The sequence below is a fragment of the Agelaius phoeniceus genome, chromosome 1 (assembly GCF_051311805.1).
Source record: "Agelaius phoeniceus isolate bAgePho1 chromosome 1, bAgePho1.hap1, whole genome shotgun sequence".
In the NCBI taxonomy this organism is placed as follows: Eukaryota; Metazoa; Chordata; class Aves; order Passeriformes; family Icteridae; genus Agelaius; species Agelaius phoeniceus.
The window spans coordinates 18,354,087-18,360,827 of NC_135265.1; positions in this window are offsets into that span (position 1 = coordinate 18,354,087).

A 6,741-nucleotide genomic window follows, 5' to 3' on the forward strand; every position below is an offset into this window, starting at 1 on the left:
GAATGGGTTTGTTTTCAAGGAAAATTACCAATGTATCTACAACAGTAACAACTTCAGTTTATAATTTTAATTGGAATATTCTCAAATATGTTCTTCTTTCATGTCATAGGATAACACCAGTAATTCACATCATATTTCTATGCAGTAAGAGTGCAAAAGTCATAGCAGTTATTCAAAAGGCAGAATTATTATTTTGAGTATACATTAAATACTGCAGTGCACCAAAACAGAAGTGCAGATTTCTCAATTACATAGGGAATGGCTGTGTTCTTTCACCTGTACCTGTTTGGCTAAAATACTATGAGAATAGGTGAATGAATCCAATTGAAGCTCATTGTGCTCCAAAACTATGTGTGCATATCTGTCTTGTGTTATCAGAAAAACTGTTGTAAATTTACATTACAAAACCTTGGCAAATATAGAGTAGAATTATTAAGGCTTAAATGTGCTGCTTTAAATTTTTTGGGTTTGTGTTTTTTTGGTTTTTTTTACTAGAAGTTATAAAAGTGTTGGAATTAAGGCAATACATCAGAAAAGGTGAGAAATCTTGAAGTCTCCAGCGTAAGCCATGTTGTGTAACCCGTCCAACCTCTAGCCCTTTTTTCTTACAACTTAAAAGTTCCCCAGTTTAAGGCAAGCCAAACGCTACCGCTGTGGGCAGATGGTAGAGAGAACATTGCTACAAAACCTGCCACTCAAAGTGTAACAGATGACTGTAGCTACAGAAAATTGTCCCTTTGTTCATTTTGCTAATGAGTGTCCTCATTGCAGCGGGAGCCGGAATAGTTAATGAGCTGCAGTTCCGGGCCGCGCCGGGGGGTGGCGCTGCAGCTCAGGCGGTGCGGGGGGCGCGGGGCCGGGCCGGGCCGGGCCGGGCCGGGGGAGCCTTTGCGAACCTCCCGTGTCCTGTCCTTGGAACGGGATCCTGATGGCGCTCAGGGCCGGCTCACGGTCACCCACAGCATCCATTTAACTCTTTTTGTTGTTGTTTATTTTATGTACAGGTTCTTCTTCGAGCCTCTGCTGGTGATGCTCAAACCAGAGCCGCACAAATACTTAAACTTTTTTAGGAGTTATAACAGTTACTTAAACAGTCATAACAGTTACTTAAAATGGTCTTTTGAAATCCTGAGGTTGTTTTGCGGTGGTTTAGAGCTGGCCACTGCCAGAATAGTGTCAGCTAATTACCTAAATGTCGCATGTGCTCTTTTCTTAACACTACTGCTTTCCCTGCGGGGTGTTCGGCCGTCTGCAGGATCTGGTAAAAGTTTCCAGTAAAAGCATGCACTCTCACAGTTATCTCAGAGGAATAATTTTAAATCTGGTACTGCAGAAACCCCGCTTAAAATGAAATATCGATGAAGTATTTAACTAGAATTTATTGAAAATACTACATTATTAAAAATAACATTCTTCTTACTCACACTTGGTCTTTATGTAAGCTGCTACTGTTTCTTCAGTACAGGAAGGGAAACCACAAGCTAATATGAATTAATTTGCGAAGCACTTGACATTTTATTTACACAATTTCTTATAAAATCAATGAAAACTTTGCAGTCAAAATTTTATGTATACTATATGTAGTTTCTTATATACTATATGTAGTTTCTTCTGGTCAATTGGAGACAAAAAAATGTCTTTTTCAAAGAAAACCAAATAGTTATGAACTATATTTTATCCATCATTACACTATAGTTTAAGTTTATGTGCCATTTCAAAAACTTGAAATTTAACTTTTAAAGTTCTTTAAGATCTTTTGTTTGGAGTAATTCTTTTTAAAGTTCATATTTTTACCAAGTGATGCAAATAATATCCCGAATTTTCCTTAGCAAGCAAAGGAACTGTTGTCTGAGTCTCCTCTTTTGTGTTAATATTTTAAATGGTTTCAGGAGTTAGTTAATATTCTGGTATTACTATAAAGATCTGTGCCAGCTCTGAAAGCTTTTCTATAATTTTAAAAGAAATATGTGGCAGTAAAATCTAGACAGCCATAAGACAATATATTCAAATGTTTTCAATAGCTTTGAAACCAACAAGAAAAAAAGAGTAGCTGTCCCAATAAGCTTCAGTTGCATAAGAAGTCTTTTCCATAATGGACGTGGCAAGATTTAAACAAAGGACACGCATAATAAAAATGTAAATGAGTTTGCTTTACTAAAACTATAACTTTAAAGTCTTTTGTTGCATGTTATCCTGGAACCTTCTTACAAGGTAATCACTGTTTGCATAGAGATTTAAACCGTAGTCTTCAATAGCATTAAACCCCTGCACGGTCTATGTGTGACAGGCATGCAAAGCCATGTTAATGTTCAGAATATGAATTGCCTCTGGGTGGCTCCGACACCAAGTGGAAAACCAACTGTGTTGATATCAGAAGGCCTGATGGACTCCATGCGGCTCCCAGCCTGAAAACTTCACCGCCTTGACATGTGATGTGCTCCTCATGACACTGGCAGCACTGTCACTGAGAAATGACACAAAGGCAACAAGCCCCCCTCCTTAGCCATGCACTTTGCAACCCCCTGGTGCTGCCTGTCCGCAGTCCCTCCTGCCTGCCTAGTTACGGACAGCGCTTCATACGCACGGGGGGAAGTGTGGGTGGATAGGCCCCAGCTGCCTTCCTGGACACAGCCTCCATAATAAATTGACCTGAATGATGAGGGCACACAAACAGTATGATATGCATTATTCCTGTCAATAAAATGTCCCCATGTGTTATGGGCTTTGTATATAATGTACTGCAGCCTTTCTTCTAGCGGGGACCTATTTAGAGTCTCGACTTTTTTTTCTATTCATATTATGACTCTGTAATAGAATTCAGAAATTATATGATACTGTGATGTATAATATTACACCAGTGCAGCATATTTAAATCCCTGATTCCTTCCTTATAAATTCAAGGCAGCACAATCTTTCAGGTTGCCTTTGAAGACAATGACCATGCAAGAAAAAAAAAAAAAAAAAAAAAAGCTTGAAAAAGATAATGAGTCTTTTAAATTGCACAATGAGACTTCTCATCTTGAAAATGCTCTGAAACATGCTGAAAAAGAAAAAAATAGTTATTCGGTAAAATTTTAAACTGGTATCAGATCAAGATGATTAGTTTAAAAGCAATAAGAAATGTCACTAAAGTTGGAATTATTTGCCCTTCAGAACTTGTTTCTGGACTGTTGCCTTTTTCTGGTCTCAAATGCTCATTTTGTATGTATTTGTAGTGAAATTCATACACACTTATTCTAATTCTAATGCATATATTTACATATTTTTAGATTATGACAAAGGAATATTTGCTGTGCCTTTTGAGACTTCTAATATTGCCTAGCAGTGTGACTAGACTGCTTATTTTGTGATAGATACATACTGTAAAGTTACTGATACAGAAAAGTGCCAAATGTAGATTGTAATGTTTTAAATTATGGTCTACTATTTTATCTTTAAAATATTAAAATCTGCTATCTCCTTAGAGTAGTTCTTGAGCTTCTGCAAAATATACATTTCTTCATATAATTAGTTTTGTGTTTCTGGTAAAGTTAATAACAGAATCAGTTTCTCTCAAATAAGCTAGCACTACTTTGATACCTGTGCTTTATTATAGTTTTAAAAGAAGGTGTTTTTCCAGATGCAATGTACAGTCCTTACCTGCAGTATACCTCTCATATATTGCAAGAGTGAAACATTTAATGGAGGACTAGAGCCTATGGCAACAGAATCAAATTCGGCAGTTCAGCTTTGTTGTTTCCCTATAGGTGAGACTCAGTATCACCTTCAACAGTGGTGAGATTGCTTTGATACAGACAGCACTCCTCATTCCTGTTTATCATCAGATCCCATGGAGACTCTTATCTTTTGATAGTTTTATATGAGATATAAAGAACCACCTGTTAAAACACTTTGTACTGGGTGTGAGGAGCAGCAAGGGTGTCCAGAACCAGTACTAATGGAAAGCTGTGGGCACTCAGTCACACTTGAACTTACTTCTCCATATGTCCGTGCCCAGGCAGCAGAGCAGCAGGGAGGAGCTGTGAATGTCAAGGGCAGCAGGGAAGGTCACAGCTCTGCCAGGACCCCCACCCCAGTGCACTCTGCTGGCTCTGGACACTGACCTGAAGCAAACATTTTGAATGCATTAATGTAGGCACGTGATTCCAGGCGTTTCCTCTTCCCCCTCTTGTTTTCAGATGAGCAAGTTCAAACAATGCAATTAAAAACGAAAGAGATGAGCAAGTGCTTCAAAGGGTTCAAAGTAATTTTAGCTTCTGTAAGGGACACTCCTGGCAGAACAGTAACAGTCCAGGAGTGTAGGCAGTGTAGAGTCCAAATGGTGTTAGAAAGCTGACTTTAACTTGACTTATGTTACGTTTTGGGTCATGGTACTCATTGTAGAGTGATAATGAGTTGGTATTCCTTGAATGAAAATTACTTTAAAAACCTGAATATTCTAAACCTCAATAAGCTACAGTAAAAGGATTGAACACTTTAATTTCAAAAGTAACACAATCAGTAAGGTTTTGAAGGCAAGGAAAGAAGATTTGTGTGGGTGAATAGCTAGAAATTTCAAAAAAGAAAATGTATCATTTTTGTAATCTATGACTTGTTAAATATTCCACTATTCCTGAACACAGCTGTTAGTATATCTGAATTGTTATTGATATACTAGCTGAGCAAAACACTATCTGAACAAGGTGTAAAAGCCAACTTTTAAAGAAAACTTAAAATGCTAATATTTATTAATTAACAGTTGATCTCAGTAAAATGTTGACAGCACTCAATGTTTTCCTGGTATAACATCTAGATATCTACCCAGTGGACTTCCTTTCTTATGATGGTTCTCAAAGAACTTTTTTCTACAGTGTATAGTTCTCATTCTGAAGATCAGGAAATAGACACTAGAAATTAGGCCTTCTTTCTATAACATTCCTTCTGTGACACATTTCCAAAATGTTTTGTAGATTATTCACTTCTCTGTGATGAAACGTAAGGGAAATAGTGGTACTTCTAGATTTGAATTCCACTATTACTAGATTCTTGGGCAAATTCATATTTTTAAAGTATAGATATATTGTTGTGGTGACTGAGGCAGTGGATTTCTAAAATCATCCCTTTTGTTGCCTTTTATTGTACCTTGGATTAATATCCCTGGGACCACATTTCCCACTCCTAAAATAGTGATGCCTCTATCTTTACAGGAGCATTGAAAAGGTAAATTCATTAGCATTTTGTTCATGAAATACAAAATCAAAATTAGAGTAGTAATTGGTTGACCTAATGCACTAGTCTGTCAAAGGAGGAATGTGTCTTCTGAAAGCTTTTATCTTCTCTCAGTGGCAGTGCTCAGGAATCCTGCTTAGGTTTGAAGATTCATGCTCAAAAGAAAAGGCCACTCATCTGTTCCTGTACCAAATATTCCTTCTTAGTTCATTTCTAAAGTTCAAAGAGTATTTTTAAAGTACATTTTTTCACCCTTTCATTCACAGGAAATTTTTCCTGAAACTTACTGTCTGTTTTCTTTTCCTTCCCTTCATCTCCACACAATGGAGGGCGTTGTCTCATATTTAGTGTCTTCCCATGAGCAGCAGCACAGGTACTCTTTTCTGTGGGCCACTCATGTGATCTGCAAGCACATATCTGTGTAAATTTGGACCACACATCTTCCTCCCTATGGCCTCCAGCACAGCTGCCTGTACAGGAGGCCCTTCAGAGTCAAGGCACAGTCTGTCAGGGTAGGTGATGTGGTGTGAGAAATCTTTGGGACAGTCCTCATAATTCTGATCATGAATCTAGTTATGTTTCAATTCTCAAAAGAAAAACTACAATTCTTAAAGGTTAACTACATATCTTTTGAGTGATGTCCTCCAGATAGCCAGAATGTGCCTAAATTCTTCTTTAAAGAAAAAGTTTTGATTTTAAAAAAGAGGAGCCGGGCATGAAGGCGCACGCTGCTGCAGTACCCAGCAGCTGGACATTTTAGTCCAGAAAGGGAATTCACAAAGTTGATACAGGATACACAGTATAAGGAAGGATGACACTTAAAAATGAGATTCAAAGCAGACACAGCTGCTCATAAGTAGCAATGAAATGTGTTGGAAACACTTGGACTAACGAGAAATTACTGATTGATTTCTTACAGGTAGGACTTGGAGTCTGGGTCCTGCTCCTGTACCCAGGCAGCCAAGCTGTGCACTGTCTGAGAGCATTGCCTCTCTCATTTCTCTCATCACAGGAGATGGAAAGGACTGAGTTTCTCACAAGGACTGGAGCATTTGTCCAGGGCCCTGATCACTGGACTTGAAGACCTTTGAACGTGTAGCTCCATATGCCAGTGAATTGACTCCAGTTTACACCATGTTCCTCTTCAAAGTGGGATACAGGGAGAGCAAGCACAGAAGAGCCATAACCTCCCTGGGATGCATGTTAGGATACTTGGCATAAAGGAAGACACTTTGCTGTAGATCTGGTTTTTCTTTCTTTGTGTTTTTGCTGAGTATTTTTGCTTGTGTTGAGTTGCAGTGTGGGGGAAGGGGGCATATTTTGTATATTGTTTTCTTGTAATTCATAGTCTAACATAAAATGCATAAATAATCTATGGAGCCAAAACCCAGGGTTGTCCCTTTCTCATGCAGTCACAGCTTTGGTATGTCGTCAAGCTCATGCATGAGTATTCTGTATCTAGTCTCATGAATTTCATATTCTTTGTGTCCAATGGCACAGCTTGAACAGAACTGGTGGCTTATTCTCATCATA